Below are 9981 nucleotides of genomic sequence, written 5' to 3' on the forward strand. Positions count from 1 at the left end.
TACTATGACACATTCAAGTCCTACTCGGTAATTAATAAATATATATACTGAGCAGGTATTATTATTAATGATAACTGAGTAACTGAATTATTGCTCGGTATAAAACACTCATAATTAGTAAATATACATAGATACATCAATAATTATTGCATAACAAAGATTAATTTCCATAGTTAAGAATAACAGTTATTTCTTAGCACTAAACCTGCAGAAAATAGTTATTCTCAGGTGTCTCTATGTTTACACTTTGCAATTTTATTTGTTTACACTTTATTCAGCATTTCTTGCATATTCCTTATTTTTCGCCTGTGAATTTACTATTTTGTTGACATTATTTGAGTGTTTTCCACGCTTTAGTTGACATTTCCTTTCTGCCTTAATAGCTGAGGGTTTATAATCAGAGGAAGTTACATTTCAAATAAGATACATTATTCTCCTGCTCCTTATATTCCAGAGGTCATAAAACATTTCAATAACTGTCCACATGGACCGATATAATAATAATATTTCAATATTTGTTGCATAACAATAATTCATAAAAAATTGCAATAATGATCCACATCGACCAATATAATAATAATATTTAAATAATGATTGCATAACCCCAAAAAAATGTCCATAGTTAAATAAGAATAACAGGGCAAATTAATGTTACACAGCCGTTATTTCCTAGCACTAAACCTGCAGAAAATAGTTATTCTCAGGTTTCTCTATGTTTACACTTTGCACTTTTATTTGTTTACACTTTATTAAGCATTTCTTGCATATTCCTTATTTTTCGCCTGTGAATTTACTATTTTGTTGACATTATTTGAGTGTTTTCCATGCTTTAGTTGACATTTCCTTTTTGCCTTAATAGCTGAGGGTTTATAATCAGAGGAAGTTACATTTCAAATAAGATATATTATTCTCCTGCTCCTTATATTCCAGAGGTCATAAAACATTTCAATAACTGTCCACACGGACCGATATAATATAAATATTTAAATATTTGTTGCATAACAATAATTCATAAAAAATTGCAATAATGATCCACATCGACCAATATAATAATAATATTTAAATAATGATTGCATAACCCAAAAAAAATGTCCATAGTTAAATAAGAATAACAGGGCAAATTAATGTTACACAGCCGTTATTTCCTAGAACTAAACCTGCAGAAAATAGTTCCTTTCAAGTTTTCTATGTTTACACTTTGCACTATTTTCTTACACTTCATTAAGCATTTCTTACATATTTCTTATTTTTACACCTTAATTTGAAGACCTTATTAATAAGTGTTTAATGTGATTCTACAATTTTGTTTACAGTTTGATTGTTTTCCATGCTTGTGTTGACATTTCCTTTCTGCCTTGATAGCTGAGGGATTATAATCAGAGGAAGTTACATTTCAAATACAATATATTATTTTCCTGCTCTTTATTGTCCAGAGGTCATAAAAAATGTCTATAATTATCCACATTGACCGATATAATAATCATATTTAAATAATTATTGCATAACAAAAATTCCTTTCCATAGTTATATAAGAATAACAGGGCAAATTAATGTTACACAACCTAGAACTAAACCTGCAGAAAATAGTTCCTTTCAAGTTTTTCTATGTTTACACTTTGCACTATTTTCTTACACTTCATTGAGCATTTCTTACATATGTCTTATTTTTACACTTTAATTTGAAGACCTTATTAATAAGTGTTTAATGTTATTCTCCAATTTTGTTTACATTTTTGGATTGTTTTCCATGCTTGTGTTGACATTTCCTTTCTGCCTTGATAGCTGAGGGATTGTAATCAGAGGAAGTTACATTTCAAATATAATATATTATTCTCCTGCTCTTTATTTTCCAAACATTATAAAAAATGTCAATAATTATCCACATCGACTTATTTAATAATATTATTTAAATAATTATTGCAAACAAAAATACCTTTCCATAGTTAAATAAGAATAACAGGGCAAGTTAATGTTACACAGCCGTTATATCCTAGCACTAAACCTGCAGAAAATAGTTATTCTCAGGTTTCTCTATGTTTACACTTTGCACTATTTTCTCACACTTTATGAAGCATTTCTTAAATATTCCTTATTTTTGCACCTTCATTTTAAGAGCTTATTGTTAAATGTTCAATGTGATGTTACTATGTTGTTGACATTTGAGTGTTTTCCATGCTTGTGTTGACATTTCCTTTCTGCCTTGATAGCTGAGGGATTATAATCAGAGGAAGTTACATTTCAAATATTTTTTTTTACAATTGATGTATTTTTTTACTGTTTCTTATTTTCCAAAGGTCATAAAACAAATATCGATATTGACCGATATAAAACCATATATCGGTCATATCGCCCTGTACTAATCTGGGGTGCTTTAACTTGCATAATAATCAAGTTTGCAAGCTTGCCAATGTCATGACAGGAAGCACAAAAAAGCCTCAAAGATCCATGTCCGCAAACAAATTGGTCACGCAATTTTGGGCCAAAACCAGTGGTCGTATTTGGACAGACTCCTCCAGAGAACTTTGACCAAATGAGCCCAAATTCTAAACACGGATATTAAAACAATGGACGATGACAAATTGCGAAATATTTTAGCCTACGCCAAAGGATGTGGGCGGGGCATGCGGATGAACTTTGTTGGTCAGTCTGTCTATTAATATATACTATATTGCCAAAAGTATTTAGCCACCTGCATTGACTCACATATGAACTTGAAGTGCCATCCCATTCCTAACCCATAGGGTTCAATATGATGTGGGTCCAACTTTTCCAGCTATTACAGCTTCAACTCTTCTAGGAAGGCTGTCCACAAGGTTGCGGAGTGTCTTTATAGGAATTTTCCACCATTCTTCCAAAAGTGCATTGGTGAGGTCACACACTGATGTTGGTGGAGAAGGCCTGGCTCTCAGTCTCCGTTCTAATTCATCCCAAAGGTGTTCTATCGGGTTCAGGTCAGGACTCTGTGCAGGCCAGTCAAGTTCATCCACACCAGACTCTGTCATCCATGTCTTTATGGACCTTGCTTTTGTGCACTGGTCCATACACCTGTGGCCGGGCCAAGTGATTAGGACACCTGATTGTGATTGATTTGGATGGGTGGTGTGGAGGATGTATATATGTTTAAGAGTTATTTCTTTCTACATAGCCATGTTTAGAGTAGCTAGTTCTTTTCCTTTGTATATTCTACCAGTTTCTTTCGACATTTCAGATGCCTGGTTAGTGTCTTCACCCTTGGAATGTGAACTGAAACCCCCACTCTTTTCCTTATCAGTGTTGAGAGGGGGGAGATGGGGTTTTCCGTTTGAATGTCAGATCAACTAAAGTAGCCGATATGAATGTATTGGTTAAGATGATCTCCTAAAGCTTTAGTAAAACTTGAAAATATTCCAATTCTGTCTTGATGGTCCTTCTTACTCAGCATATATGTCATCGAAAGAACTTGGGATTGACCAGTAACTTAGATTCCCTGGGAGGAAGAGCTGGTCTGACGCAACAGTGGCCAAATACTTTTGGCAATAGTGTATATTTCTCCATAGGTCAGAAAAAAACAACAATATTTACCGATATTGACCGATCTAAAACACTGATACGGTGATACAGGTTACAGCCCTAGCTTTCTTTGTGTGCAAAGAGTGGGCTTTTCCGTTTAAATGTCAGATCAACTAGAGTAGCCGATATGAATGTATCGGTTAAGATGATCTCCTAAAGCTTTAGTAAAACTTGTAAATATTCCAATTCTGTCTTGATGGTCCTTCTTACTCAGCATATATGTCATCGAAAGAACTTGGGATTGACCAGTAACTTAGATTCCCTGGGAGGAAGAGCTGGTCTGACGCAACAGTGGCCAAATACTTTTGGCAATAGTGTATATTTCTCCATAGGTCATAAAAAAAAATCAATAGTTACCGATATTGACCGATCTAAAACACTGATACGGTGATACAGGTTACAGCCCTAGCTTTCTTCGTGTGCAAAGAGTGGGCTTTTCAGATTGAATGTCAGATCAACTAGAGTAGCCGATATGAATGTATTGGTTAAGATGATCTGCTAAAGCTTTGGTAAAACTTGAAAATATTCCAATTCTGTCTTGATGGTCCTTCTTACTCAGCATATATGTCATCGAAAGAACTTGGGATTGACCAGCAACTTAGATTCCCTGGGAGGAAGAGCTGGTCTGACGCAACAGTGGCCAAATAATTTTGGCATTAGTGTATATTTCTCCATAGGTCAGAAAAAAAAATCAATAGTTACCGATATTGACCGATCTAAAACACTGATACGGTGATACAGGTTACAGCCCTAGCTTTCTTTGTGTGCAAAGAGTGGGCTTTTCCGTTTGAATGTCAGATCAACTAGAGTAGCCGATATGAATGTATTGGCTAAGATGATCTCCTAAAGCTTTAGTCAAACTTGAAAATATTCCAATTCTGTCTTGATGGTCCTTCTTACTCAGCATATATGTCATCGAAAGAACTTGGGGTTGACCAGCAACTTAGATTCCCTGGGAGGAAGAGCTGGTCTGACGCAACAGTGGCCAAATACTTTTGGCAATAGTGTATATTTCTCCATAGGTCAGAAAAAAAAATCAATAGTTACCGATATTGACTGATCTAAAACACTGATACGGTGATACAGGTTACAGCCCTAGCTTTCTTTGTGTGCAAAGAGTGGGCTCTTCCGTTTGAATGTCAGATCAACTAGAGTAGCCAATATGAATGTATTGGTTAAGATGACCTCCTAAAGCTTTAGTAAAACTTGAAAATATTCCAATTCTGTCTTGATGGTCCTTCTTACTCAGCATATATGTCATCGAAAGAACTTGGGATTGACCAGTAATTTAGATTCCCTGGGAGGAAGAGCTGGTCTGACGCAACAGTGGCCAAATACTTTTGGCAATAGTGTATATTTCTCCATAGGTCATAAAAAAAATCAATAGTTACTGATATTGACCGATCTAAAACACTGATACGGTGATACAGGTTACAGCCCTAGCTTTCTTTGTGTGCAAAGAGTGGGCTTTTCAGATTGAATATCAGATCAACTAGAGTAGCCGATATGAATGTATTGGTTAAGATGATCTCCTAAAGCTTTAGTAAAACTTGAAAATATTCAAATTCTGTCTTGATGGTCCTTCTTACTCAGCATATATGTCATCGAAAGAACTTGGGATTGACCAGTAACTTAGATTCCATGGGAGGAAGAGCTGGTCTGACGCAACAGTGGCCAAATACTTTTGGCAATAGTGTATATTTCTCCATAGGTAAAAAAAAAATCAATATTTACCGATATTGACCGATCTAAAACACTGATACGGTGATACAGGTTACAGCCCTAGCATGAAGCCAGTGTATTGTCCATCAATTATTCTTAATTACGGGTTGGTCATGTTTGCCTTCCTAAATAGAGGCGAGAGTGAGGCGGGCCGCAGCCACGTCCGCCTCTTTCCTGTCTCATTGTTCCATTTCTTGGCCGCACGCTCAGGAAGCAAACAATTAGACAGATACAGATGAGTCAACCCCGTTCCTTTTGCGCCTCGTGGCATTGTTCGCCGCTCGCCCCCTCATGACCCGCGTCTTGTCGTCTCCTCCGGCGAACCCCGAGCTCACGCGGCACGTCCATCTGCAGGATGCGACTTCAATGCGCTCTCAAGTGCGCCCAGGGAGTGTTTGTCTGCAGAGATGTGTGCATTGTATCAGGAAGACCGTGGCGCAGAAACACTGAGGCCTGGAAGGATGAGACGGGACGGAGTAGTCGGGTCCCTGTGGGCTGCTCCTTTGTCAACGCAGATGGTCTCCTTTCCAGGCCAACAATAGCGACTTATTTTCTTATTAGACATGACAGCCTTGCGACGTTGTGTCGTCACGAGCCCCAGACGACCGCACTTGACCTCGTTAGAAGCCGATCCGGTCCGACGAGTCACCGTCTGGAGACGTGGAAGTCGTCAACTTGCCATGTCTGAATCAGCACATTTCCAGTCAACGTTCCATTTGCCTGACTGCAAACATTTCAGACACACTGAGTAAAAAAATCCAGGCTTGATAAATCACATGATTATATTTGCATCTTCTCCTCCTTTTATTGTGGGGGTTCTTTTAATAATCATTTATTTTTCATATACATGAAGACAAAAAATTACGCTAAATAGGTTGTGTAGTCTATTTTTCTCTTTTAGGAAACACAGTCCTCTGCTCATGAGCTAAGTAGATCAGCTATCTGAAGTGTATATAACCCGCACCCACTAAATGTTATCCATTTATAAGCCGCATCAGACTATAAGTCGCATATATATATACTTTGTTAAATGCGTTATTTACTTTTAAATCTTCTTTTAAAAACTCACTCATTAGCACTGGCGTTTAACACAAGCTGAGCTGGACATTTTTTTATCTTTATCTTTTTCTTTTCATCTATTTTTAACTGTGTTTTGTAAATGACATTTTTTGTATTTATCAGGATTTTTACAATTAAAAAAAATATAATAATAATTCTATCTTTTGTTGTTTTGCACTATTTTTATGCATTTTAACAGTGTTTTATGAATAGAATGTATTTATTGTGATTTATATTATTTTCTATATTTTTAATCGTCTACCTTTTTATTTGTTGCACTATTTTTTAACCATTTTTAATGTGTTTTATGAATACAATGTTTTGTATTCATTCATATTTTTTGGTGTTTTTTTAATTATTTTTTTACATTTTAAATTTTCTACTTTTTTTGCACGATGTGTATGCATTTTAACTCTGTTTTAAATATAGACTGTTTTGTGCTTAGTTAGATTTTGATTATTATTATTATTATTTTTGATATTTTACCTTTCTGTTTTAATCTGTACAACACTGGGGGGCGGCGGCCTGTTTTACACATGTGCTGTATACATAAATCTACCTTGACCTTGACACTACACGGAAATATTTTGTAAATGTTTATTTACATACCTTAATTATTTCCAAAGATGTCTGTCATAGTGCAGTAAAACGGCTGATCAAACAAAACAGAAGTCATATATATATATATATATATATATATATATATATATATATATATATATATATATATATATATATATATATATATATATATATATATATATATATATATATATATATATATATATATATATATATATATATATATATGTGTGTGATATAGACATCTAATATAATATATCAGTATATGTCATATAATGTACATATATTATGTAAATATTACATATATGTTATATTTTATATTGGTACTACGGTACATTTTTAGTCTATTTTATACCTGCATTGTCCTTTCCATCCTTACACTTTCCATCCTTTGCAACTGAGCTACTGTGTGGAACAATTTCCCTTGTGGATCATTAAAGTTTGTCCAAGTCTAATGTCTAAGTCTGAGTCTAAAATACTCGGGAACGTGTTCTAACGACTATAGTGTCAAAAACACACCTAGTCCCGACTGCTTATTTATTGTAAATCTTATCGATCTTTGTTGTTGTTGTTGTTTTTATCCAATTGATTTTATTGTTTTGATTTTGTACTGTGTCCTTGAGTGCCCAGAAAGGCGCCTTATAAGTAAAATTGATTATTATTATTATTATTACATTACAATAGCAGTTACAAATATGCATGGAAACACTCCTACAGACATCACACATGGGACGGTATAGTAAGTAAGAATTGTTTTAGATATATTGTAAAACTTACAAACGTTGTTTGGAGTGATGAATGAAGAATTCATACGAGTAGAAACGCTATGGACGGCAATTGTACTTCTGGTAGGTTCATAGCTCAGTCTAAACCAGGGGTGTCAAACTCATTTTAGATGGGGGGCCACATGGAGGAAAATCTACTCCCAAGTGGGCCGGACTGGTAAAATCACGACACGATGACTTAAAAATAAAGACAACTTCAGATTGTTTTTTTTTGTTTGAAAATAGAGCAAGCACATTCTGAAAATGTACAAATCATAATGTTGTTGGTTTTTTTTTTAGACTTACATGTTGCGGTTAATAGTATTCTATCTTTATTCGTCGTTATCTATACTTTCTGAATAAATGATGTGATAATTATCATCAGTCAACTCATTGGTGTTAATTTTCAATCTATCAAGATAAAAAAGTAATATCAAAATCAAATTACAGAATGTTATTTATGTAGTTTGCTCATTTTCCTCGACTGGTGCACTAACTTCATGTGGTTTATTTTTATTGTTTTACATATGTAGCATCATCTACAAAGGTACAAAGAATTGCTATTGCGACATCTAGTGGACACATTTAGAACTGCTGTTTCTTTCATTCAAAAATTTCGACTGATTTTTATACTTACCAAACTCATCCCGCGGGCCGGATAAAACCTGTTCACGGGCCTGATCCGGCCCTCGGGCCGTACGTTTGACACCTCTGGTCTAAACCGAAGGGCAATGCAGCCACTGCAAAAGATGGCGCCATAGCACAAACAATAACTCAGTGGGTTTGCTTGTTTTTTAAATTATTTACATTATAGAAACAGAGGGAAATCTGCACCGTTTCATAAGCCGCAAGGGTCAAAGCCTAGGAGAAAATTAGGAATTGACAGTACATGCATACCAGCGTCATAATGCAATTTGCTGCCCAGTCGCACTGATCCTGCAGTTTTTGACTCGGGTCGCCTCCCTGGGAGGCCTCCTTGCATACCTCACCAGCTCGGAGGACGGCAGCGCCATTATTAGATGTGACTGCATGATAATGAAACGGCGTTATGCGATGTCAGAGCGGGTTGACACGACACAAAAGGGCTAAGGCTGGCGAAATTCCTAATCAGCTCAAAATGTCAAGGGCCTCACCTCGGTCTGAATCACGGTCTGCAGGCAGATGAGTTCTCAAAGTCAACCTTCAAGGATGTCTTTTCTCTCTCCGGTTTCTGGTCCCAAGTCTCTGCCATGCCGGACGGACTCCCTCTCGTCTTTATTGCCTCCCGGCTCTCCTCGGCGTGCTGAGCTCTGAGGAATAAGATCTCTGATAGGTGAGATCAAGAGTGAACAGTCAACACTTTATTCTGAATCCACAGCAACATTTACTCCAAACTGCTCTAATACCGCCTGTCCTTGCAGGGGATTAAAACCCGAACCTGTTTCCAGATGAGACCGTTCACTCTTCGGTCAAGGTTGTTTTCCAGTCATCCAGCGTAAAATGAGAAACCACAGCCTGTTGGCTAGGAGTTAGATCCGGGGTGTCCAAAGTGCGGCCCGCAGATAATATTTTAATATTTAAATGTTGCCGTGTTGACACTAATAACCAGGGGCGTCAAAAAAAATGACAAATTCAGATTAACTGGGATTCTTACTTTTAATGATTCTTAATCGATTAAAAATAATTTAAAAAAAAACATTTGTTTTTGTTTTTTTAATCTGTCCTGTCCAGCCATTTAGGGAAATTATATTGTTGATTGTAGATCAGTGGTGTCCAAACTACGGACGGCGAGATCCAAAATACAAATTGCCAGCGGTCTATAAACTGCTAAATAGTTTCCAATGAAAGCAACTCTAGTCAGTGGCCATAAATTATACTGTATCATGATGAAGCGCATAGCATGTACTTGTATGACCTAATTCAAACAACCTTCCCTAGTCATGGTGCAGAAAAAAACATTCAACCAGCACAAAATGTCAACAAATATGGTCACACAAAACACAACCTGCTCATTGAACTTTGTGGATATTATTAAAAGAAAATGTCCAGTCAGCATAAAAAATAAATTACACCCATTTAAATCCATTACAAAGGATGATGGGAAAAATGCAAAATACTCTCTCCACACTTATCCATGTTTGGTGCATTTTAGATGCATGACATTTCTGATTGATTACACAACGTTAAATGTTTGGCTAAAATGTCATTAAACAAAACCAGTTTTCTTTTAAGTAATATAGAAATTAATCAGAATTGTTTATCTATTTTATGGAGGAATGCAGTTAATCATTAAAAAAAATATAGGTTTTGAATCGAGAACTGTTTT

General features: G+C 35.8%; 1 long non-coding RNA gene across 1 annotated transcript in view; it reads left to right on the plus strand.

The window, feature by feature from the left end:
• Positions 1 to 9319, plus strand: part of LOC133640475 (uncharacterized) — a 44078-nt gene extending 34759 nt beyond the window's left edge. Inside the window, exons 2-3 of the long non-coding RNA XR_009824166.1 lie at positions 8898 to 8988; positions 9077 to 9319. This is a non-coding gene — a long non-coding RNA (uncharacterized LOC133640475). The remainder of the gene's footprint in view (positions 1 to 8897; positions 8989 to 9076) is intronic.
• Positions 9320 to 9981: the final 662 nt, after the last annotated feature.

This window comes from Entelurus aequoreus, linkage group LG23, assembly GCF_033978785.1.
Source record: "Entelurus aequoreus isolate RoL-2023_Sb linkage group LG23, RoL_Eaeq_v1.1, whole genome shotgun sequence".
Classification (NCBI taxonomy): Eukaryota; Metazoa; Chordata; class Actinopteri; order Syngnathiformes; family Syngnathidae; genus Entelurus; species Entelurus aequoreus.